We start from the raw sequence: 9836 nt of genomic DNA, 5'->3' as shown, positions 1-9836 counted from the left end.
GGTTACACTCTCTGTTTAGGTACCCATTTGAACCAGGGTTCATGGGCTTCAGTGTTGGTTCTAGTGGATTGCTGGCATCGAGCTTGGTAGGTTGTAACAAGTCACGACCTTCCTCCTTAGATGTGATTGCTAGTTTCTCTATCGGTGGCTTTGCAGAATTGGAAAGAGTTACACCGCCCTTGCTAAAAGCTGTAATAATACGAATGTTGCCCACGGCTATGTGGATACATTGTGACTCATAGTCGACATGGCAAAGAGCTTGCTTCTTGAAAGTTCATCCTAACAACAATTCCGTGTCTACATTCTTAGTGTTGGGCAACACATAGAAGATTATTGGCATGCTTTTAAACTTGATAAAAACTGCAACCTTGGATTTTCCCAAAAGTGTATAGGGTTGGCCTCCATATGGGGTGAGCTAAGCATTAGTGGGCTGCGATTGCGGTTTGCCAATTTGGGACCAATGGTCATGGGTTAAGACATTAAAATCAGCTCCCTCATCGATCAATGCGTGAATGGTGCATGTGTACTTAGCAGAAGTGACCATTATGCTTAGGTAAGTTGGTGCTATTGCTTCCTCATCCTCACCATCCACCTTAGTGATAGTGGCCTCTTGTACATGGACAGGGGGTACTAGCATTGGGGGCTCACGTATGGGTGATTGGGAGGGAAGTATTTCTTTATGCGGCTCCCATTGAAGAAGCCTATGCCCTCACCCTCTAGGGTTTCGAGTCCCCGCCTATTGCATAGCTTATAAAACGGCTGTAGGACAGATGCCTTTTAAGCTGACGTACGGAACTGAAGCCATTTTACCCTTAGAATTCTTCATCCCTAGCTTAAGGATAGTAGTCCAGGAGCGTTGGGAGGGAAGAGAGGCTTGGACCAATCGCTTAGAGGAGTTAGAGCGCCTAACGTAGACCCGACTCCTCGCCATTCACTTCTGATTTGTGAGAAGGCTCGATGAAAGATGTGGTTTGACAAGCATGTCAAAACAAGGGGACCTTGTTCTGCTATACTCTGTAAAAGGACATAAACAGAATATGAAGTTTCGGGGGCTAGGGCCTTTCAGAGTACTCATGATTGGTAGAATAGGGAATGTTGAGTTAGAGACACTTGAAGGCAAAGGAATAGGCTTTTTTAATGGCAATCGCATAAAGAAGTACTATCCTCCTTCCCATCCATTACATGAGCCACCCATGCTAGAACCCCCAATGAACGTCTGCATGGCTACTATAACCGACCATACAGATCAAGACGAAGAAGCAGTGGCACCGGCGTATCTACGAATCACAGTCACAGCAAGAGCGACGTATTCTTTTGATGCCTTGATTGATGAAGGTGCCGACTACAACATCTTGATGCATGACCATTGGACACGCATTGGTCAACCGAAACTACAGCCCACTAATGCCAAACTCACCCCGTTTGGGGGTAATGCTTATTCACTCCTAGTACTGGTTTCTATTGAGTCTAAAAGTTTACCAGCTTTCTTCCATGTGTTGCCTGACACTAAAGGAGTCGGTAATATGTCACTATTAGGTCGTACTTTCAAGAAGCAAACGAACTATAATGTGGATTACAACCTAAACTGCATTCATCTTGCTATAGGCAATGTGCGTATAATGACAACTTTCAGCAAGGGCTGTCCTGACTCCTCCACCATTATGAAGCCACCGGTAGAAACCCCTACGACCATGCTTCAGCCCAAGTCTAAACAGAAGAAAACTAAGGCCTCATGCCAGGCTCTCGACCCTAGGCCCAAACCCACCAAGAGTGCTCACAAGGCCAAGAAGTCCAAGCTTATATGGGTGCCAAAACGGCAAAGACCACATCTGGGTAGACCACCCAAACGTGATTCTAAATGCCAAAATAATCAGCCATCACGGCCTAAGAGGCAGTCTAGATGCTATCGACATAGACACACAACCACACCGCGATGGATCCCCAAGGATCTCTTGCGAGCACAAGGATACTACGAGGGCAACCCCTGGATTTGGGTGCCTAAAAATGGCAAGTTTAAAAGCTCATCTACAAGCAATCTCCACCCAGTGAGGGAGGCTTGCACACATGGTGCCCAGGGCATAGTCAGCAAACCATTGCCCGCTGTGGCTAGTAAGCCCCAGCTCATCTATCGACCAAAGCAAACGCCACAAGCCTTAGACTTACCTAATCCAGAGAACTTAAATACCCCCATGACTGCTCACTCAGAACCTAGCATAACTCCCATGCCCCCAGAGCTTCTTACAGCACCTCAAAGTGCTTCGGAGTGCAAAGCCACACCTATGATACCAATGATGGAGTCACCACTATCCAGTCCATTTGCACCATTCCCACCAGTAGGTCTTAAACCTTCCTACACGGTACGACCTTTCCTTTCCTTGGCTAAAGACCTCGCCGCGACTTCTGGGGATGACTTAGTAACCTGCATCAAGATGTTGGACAAAACTTTCACTACATTCGCTAGAAGTTATGAGAGGCTAGACCTAGGTCTTCTTGACAAAACACTTGCTTCGGATGTTCGTGCATTACCATGCACTTGGGAAGAATACGAACTTATGACCGGTAAATTCCCCAAAATTGCTGCTGAACTGATAGCAAACGACGAAATCTGAAAGGAGCAAGCTGCCCTTAGAAGACTAATCACTTCATATCGTAAGCCTCCTCGTTCTATTCCTGAGCACGAGTTGCAAGAGCTCATGCAGATGGCAAGCTCGCCTTCCACATTCTTGTAGCAGTGGTTTGCTCTGAGAATCCAATGGGAGAAAAAAGGTTGCTGGATAATGATCAATGCTGAGCAACGCAGGGCAGTTAAAACCATCGAATATGACCCTACTTATGTGGCACCTATCTCGTTTAGGGTTTTGGCCATCACCCACAACCAGCATTTAGACGACCATGTGCTCGCTCACCCTTACATTGACCAATTCCTTACGAAAGAGGAATTACATGTTGCAAGCCGCCTTAATACTGGAGATCTCTTTCACGATGTCTTGACCTACATCTCCCAAGTCTCCATCCAACCATCTGCTCTTGATTGTCATGCCCAACTCGAATACAACCCAAGCTTCTATGATTGGTTATTGGCTAACTAAGTCAATCCACGAAAAACAACATTTGCCTCATACTTCCTGTGCTAATCCTAGGAAGGATTCCTTGAAAGGTCCAAGATGGGGGGGAGCAATGTGAGCAAGAGCAGAGCAAAATGAGAGTCAGCAAAATGAGAGTCATGCTATCTAGCAGAATGTTATGATTAATTGAGTTTCAATGGAAGATATTGCAAAGGAAAAACAATAGCAATTGCTACTATGAGCCTATCTCTCTAAAATTCAAGACTCTAAGAAAGTATACCAATTTTTGACACATACATTTTTCTCTCAAAATTGAGTTTTGTTAGAAATAAGCCGATTTTTAAGCATTAATGTTGGCATGGTGTGTTGATAGGTAACCACCATGGCAGGACAAGACAAAGGGGGCAAACTCCCATTTTCTGAAAAAGAGATGACCAAGTTCGGCATCAGCGTCGAGACATGAGGATTCAGTCAATTCACCTTCAAGCACACGCTGAACCTGGATGAGTCCATCTTGGAGGAACCTGCAGTCAAAGAATTGGTGGACAGATGCCACCTCCACAAGTATGTGGAAAAGGTGGGGCAGGCTGTGGATTACGGCATGTGTGCTAAATTTCTGAGGAACTTTGACAAGGGCAGGAACTGTGGCTGTGAGGACAGGGGAGCAGGAAAGAAGAGTTGAAGTGCCCCTCAATGCGGCAATCGTAGAGAAGGCCTTGGGGCTCGTACCCAAGAAAGAGAGGCGGCCGAGAAGGGATGTTTACGCCATGATGGGGGTAAAGAAAGAAGAGGTGCACACCGTGGATGGAATCAACTTGCCTGACATCCCGGATCCAACAGTGAAGGTGCAAGCGAAGATGATCCACACTCTCTTCTTGAGCCAAAGGTACAATGCATTGATGAATAGGATCGGGGTCCCGTTGTTAGAAAGCATCGCAGCAGGAGTCCCTGAGGAGGTAGACTGGAATGGGTTCGTGCAGAAAACCATTCAAAGCTCAACTGCCCTTCTCACTCCAGCGGAAGCACCAGCAGGAGGAGAATCCCCTGCCTCAACAGCACGCTCCACAAGGAAGAAACCTGCCTCAAAGGCGGCCACAATTAGATATGGTGGTGTTTTAACAACCATCATAAATGAAGCAATGAAGGATGCTGGAGTCATGGAAGAGCAAGCTGCACATCAAAGCCCACCCCATCAAAGCCCACCTTACCACGAAGGAGAAGAATCAAGTGAAAGAATGATAAGTGACAAGGGAGAACATGAGGTGCCGCCTACACAAGCAAGCAAACCAAAAGGACAAAAGAAAGGGGATAGGAGACAGAAGGAGAGGAAAGAGGAATCAAGCAAAGAAGAACGAGCTGAAATCAAGAGGGCTCAAAGAGAGTCTAGGAGGGCTGAGGAAGAAAGAAGGAGGAAAGAGAAGGAAGAGCTTGCAAAGATAAGAGAAGAATCAAAGAAGGCAGAAGAGGACAGGAAAAGAAGGGCGGAAGAAGAGGTTGAAGAGCAGAGACTGAAGGAGCTGGCTGAGTTGGCAGAGGCTACACGAAGATCTGTGGAAGAGACCCACGGGGGTGGAGAGCTCAAACCTGTGAGCCCCCATCATAAAGCCGAAGCTAGTTCAAGTGTGGAAGCAGCTCCAGTGGCTGTAGGCAAGGGAAAGTCTCTACTACATCCACTTCCTTCCTCTTTTGTGCTTGCAACGACTGAAACCACGACTACAACCACCACACAACCCACACCTCCCCTCGGCACGGCACAGCTAATGAACATGATGCAAATGCTAGTGAGCAAAGTGGCCGAGATCGTGCCAGAAGCCGGAGTGAAAAGGCCTGCAGCCCGCAGATGTAGAGTCACGGCAAGACCCTAAAAGACAAAGGCTGGAGGCATCAACCACCACACCCCATACTCCCATGCCTGCCGACACTGACTATGACGCATATGTGGCTGAGCTACTGGCACAACTAGATAAGGCGAATGAAGAGAATAAAGTGGCCTTGATGGAGTTAGAAAAAGAAAAAGAAACGTCAGCTGCTCTTAGGCTAGAAGTCTCAAGGCAGGGAGCTGACCGACGAAGAGAAATGAAGGCCCTGCAGGACCAACTAGTAGCAAAAGCAAAGGAAGCCCAGGACAACAAAAGCTGCCTTAGACAAAGGCTGGAAGACGAAGAGCAGAACCTGGTGGCAGAGCAAAGGAGTCTAAAGCTACTAGTGCAGCAATACAATGATCTACAGCAAAAGGTCGCTCAAGTGGAAACGCTAAGACAGGAGGTTCAGGAAGGCGAAGCCAGTACACCACAAGAACATACCATGGAGCTCCATTTGTGGCAGGAGCTAGAAGAACAAAACAGATTAATAAGTGAAATCGAGTTTCTGAAGAGTGAAGGGCCAGGAGTCTCAGCAGTAGAAGCAAAATGGCTACAAGACGAAGTGCAAATATTACAAGATGCGTTGGAGACCTCCCAGGAAGATGTAGAGGCCCTCATGGCCATGGCTTTCAATCAAAAAAGGCTATTCCTTGCTAAGATCCAAAGCCAAGAGTAGCTGGTGCAGGAAAAATCAGAAGTACTGGCCGAGGTGCAACAAAGGCTCAGCATTGTAGATCAAGCCAAAGGGATTGCTGAAGAGCAGCTGGCTCAGAAGTTAAGAGAAAGGAACCAGTTGTGGTTTTTAACAAATGAGCAGCAAGGTAGTGACCACCCTGGCAATCCAACTGGAGGAAGAGAGAAAAAGGATGGAAGAAAGAGCTATGGATTGGGAAAGGAATAATTTTGACAGGGCGAGAGACTTGACTGAACGCTTGGCAATGGCAGAATGCGAAAGGGTGCTTGCAGAAGCCAGGGTTGAAGCTGCCGAAATAACTACTAAAACACAGCGGCAGGCCTTCCTCAACATGGTACTCCATGTCACACAAGCTGAGGGCGATGATCCAGTGGAAAAGGTGAAAAGAAAGTTGGAGCTGACCACCTGAGCTCTAAGATATGGTCTTCAAGAGCGGGAGCTCCCAACGAGTACAGGGATCACTAAGGAGCAACAATTCCACTACTTATGCTGTACGGGCCTTTCCACTGCTGAGCTCAAGGAGCTAGGATTTGAGGAGCATGAACAGCCACCACCACCACCGCCAGTCATCCCATCTGTGGTTGAGCGACATGTTGAAGAGGGTCCAGATTTCGAGCAAGGTAATGAAGAAGAGCAACAAAGAATGTCGAGTCTGCCTCAACCCAATCTCCCACAGGAAGAACCTGTAGATGCCCATCTGCTTGAGTGTATAGTTGCAGCAAGGAGGAGAAGACAAGAATTAGCTGAGGAGGCCCAACGCCGAGCATGCACAATTCCAAGACAACTTCCTGAAGAGCCCATGCCACTGAGAGGTGATGCACATCCTGTAGACTGGCCCCAGGAGTTGGTCATCTGGCATCAACGAGAGTTCCAGAAAAGGTCGTTTGAGCTCTCATTTGCTTTCCCACGCTCTTTGGACCAGGCCCGCCCTCTAGGAGTCTTAGCCAAGATCAAGGATCTGGCTAATGAACTTGCAAACAGGTGGATTGAAGAGAGGAGCCTGATAATAACTAGGTGGCGACAAGAACCACAGGATCACTCGGAAGATAAGGTCAATCTGATTCCCAAAACCGTCCAAGGCTACGAGGCACAGTCCAAATGGCGGAGGAGGATTTGGGACACCAATTTTGATGCATGGACTGCCTTTTGCAGTTCACTCCCCGAAGAGCGCAATGATCCTATCTACATGCCCTACCCTCGTAGGCATGGAGTGGACTATGATAGAGACTTGCATGGGGATTACGACTTTCCAAAAATATATAATGCAAATGCTAGGAGCCTTGAGGAATGCTTAGTGTTTAGGTTAGAAGATATACTTCCTTCTATAAATCGTTTCCTTGCAGACTTCTCTTCCTGTCCAGATCCATCGTTTTTGACCACTTGTAATTACCTCTGACTTATCAAATTCCTGCTACTCCAAAAACCCACAGCAGAGGAAGCCCATCTCCCCCCACTCTTCTTTGATATCAACCTAGGAATGGATAGTAGAGCTATGACTAGGTTAATGATGCGGGTTACTCTCCTTCCTTCCTTCTATCTAGAGCTCTTAGAAAATATGAGTGACACCCGGTTCACAAGGTGTAATCATCCTTTCTTGTCAACCACTCCTCTGAGAGCTAAGGCCGATATTACAGAATACCTACAAAGTTGTGTATTCTTATCTCAATGCCTGCGACTGCCCTGTGATTAAATGGGTGTGATATGCCTTGACAATTGTACTCCCTCTCTCATTCTCAAAAAAAAAAGAAAAGAAAGCAAAGAGAGAAAAAGCCACAAGGAAACAAAGACAAGGTGACTGGAGAGAAAGACAAGAGCAAAAAATAGCAAAGCTAAAGATGAATCTACTACTAAGCAAGTTAACAAGGAGAACACTTCACATGTGCTTGCAGTCTCCCTTCATTGTTATTGTGCACCACACTCACTGCATCTAGGGTTCTCCCTAGCCCCGTCCCCACTTCACACTTAGGGCACATTAAGGGCAGGACTTTCAGACCTGTCACCCTAAATTTTGCGCCGCACCTCCAACGACGCACGAACTGGGTCCTCAAGTGTGGGACATTACCAAGGGCCCCATCTCCCAGTTCCACTAGCACGGGCACCATGCACTACACAGTGAGATAGACACACCCCCTAGGAAGTGCACAACTTCTCTTGCAGGTTATGTTCGTGTTTCAAGAACTGGCTGGTTTGCTGAAGAAGATCATCCACTACATCCTCCAATGACAAGGAATTTTTCCATGAGTCGGACATGACTCCATTACTGCAACTTCAGGAGCTTCGCTGTGAAGGTTTAAATGGCTCGACAGATTTCATGTTGCTAATCATCCGCCTGCTGATGGCTGCCATGACTGAACCAAATCGAGCAGAAGGAAAACCCAGTGATGGATCTGCCCTTGGCTTAGATTTTGGAACCTCATCTTCCAAAGATGCACGCCTACTGCCTCAAGATCTACGAATTGCTTATTGATTCCACAAGCCTGAAGATTTTCAATGCAAGGTTCAAGAACTTCAGCTCAGCACTGAAGATCTTGAAACCAAACCTGAAGATCTTGAAATCAAAACTGAAGATCTTCAAATCGAAGACAAGGATCCTCAGGATAACAAGATCTTCAAAACAAAGACAAAGATCTTCCATGCGAAGACAAAGCAAACCTTTGTCAAGACAGAGTTCAGGGGGGATTCTCCAGGATAAATCCCTCCAACACCATTCTCCTAAGGGATTGCTTATTGATCAAGCGTTTCTGTTGACCAAAGGATAATCGGCTACCTATTTTCCACCAGCCAATTGGAACCTCTATCAGCCACCATCGCAAAATGGGAGCCACAACTGTGTGTGAAATTTCGAGCATTTTCATGAAGTCTAAAGCACGTCGGAATCTCTCCTAGTTATCGTCATCAAACTCCATCACCTCTCATTCACAAGCATTAGTGTCATCTACCCACCAGTTCCACCTAGCAACAACATCATCTATCCCACTACTTCCCACCACAGTGCCATGGGACTGGCACTTGGCTAGGAGGGGGGTAATGTTTACCGCAGCACAGAGGAGCGGGAAATGGAAAAAAGGAAATAGCAAAAGGCGCAGGACAAAAGGAAGAAAAAGGCACCTTAACCGGTAACCAAACCCTGAAAAAATTAAAAGCACGGGCACGAACCTCAGGAAGTCTTAGAGTCGCCCAAGGAAAGTAAAAGAGTAAAAAGCACACCATTAAGTGTGAAAGCGCTCCCGAATCCTTGTAAAAGAGCGCCAGGCTCACTCCTGTGCAAATTGTATGCATTAGTTGGGAATATGATAGATTAGAACGGTGGAAAATGAGAAATGGGCCTAGGCTAATGGCCGGCCATGTAAAAAAGGGGATGACCGCCCATGAAAAGTAGGGCATGTATATAAAGTTCAAAAAGTGAATGAGAAGATCATTCTTGTGTGTGGCCAAAGCTTCTTCTTCTTCTTCTTCTCTTGTTTCTTGCCTTCTTGCTTGTGCTTGAGAGAGGGATTGAGAGAGTGTGAGGGAGTGAGGGAGTGATTGTGTGAGAGTGAGGGATCTTGGAGAAGAAGCTCTCCATCTTCTCTCTTCATCTTCCCCTCCTCTCTTCTCTTCTCTTGTCTCACACGTGGCTATGGAGGATGAAGCTCATGGGAGAGGGATTGATGTTGCTTGAGCTTGCCTCAAGGATAGTGGAGCTACCGGTGTGCAAGAAAGAGGAGGGTACTCGATCGAGCATCAAGGTAAGCTCACTACACTCGTAAGTTAGGCATTGTGTGTCGGCTATGTGAGAGGTAGCCATGGCCGCTCGGTTCGAAACACTTAAGCAATAAGTGGTCCGTAGGTCTCGGGGTAGAGCTTGTAGCTCCCCTTCACTCTTCACAACGGCGGCTCCTCTTCGCCCTCCATACACTTCCTCCTCTTCTTCACGAACGGCGATGGCGATGGTGAGAAGCTTTCCTTCTCCCTCTTTCTCTCTTTCTCTTCCTCTCCCTCTCAAATGCAAGATGGAGTTCGCTCTCTCTTTCATTTGTTCGGGCAAAATAACGCACTCGGGTTTCGGCCCACATTTTTTCATCTGAGCACCGTCGCTATTTGCATCGCTATTGCGACGCTAATAGCGATACAAATAGCGACGCCGCTATTTTGCGTCGGAAAGCACCATCCCTATGCCTCCGTATCCTTGTAGTGAATATCATATCTAAGGTTAAAACAACCTATATTGTTGAG

Source organism: Lygodium microphyllum, chromosome 6, assembly GCF_053477565.2.
Source record: "Lygodium microphyllum isolate KBCC chromosome 6, Lygodium_microphyllum_v1.1.10, whole genome shotgun sequence".
In the NCBI taxonomy this organism is placed as follows: domain Eukaryota; kingdom Viridiplantae; phylum Streptophyta; class Polypodiopsida; order Schizaeales; family Lygodiaceae; genus Lygodium; species Lygodium microphyllum.
Note: the sequence above shows the minus strand (reverse complement) of the source record.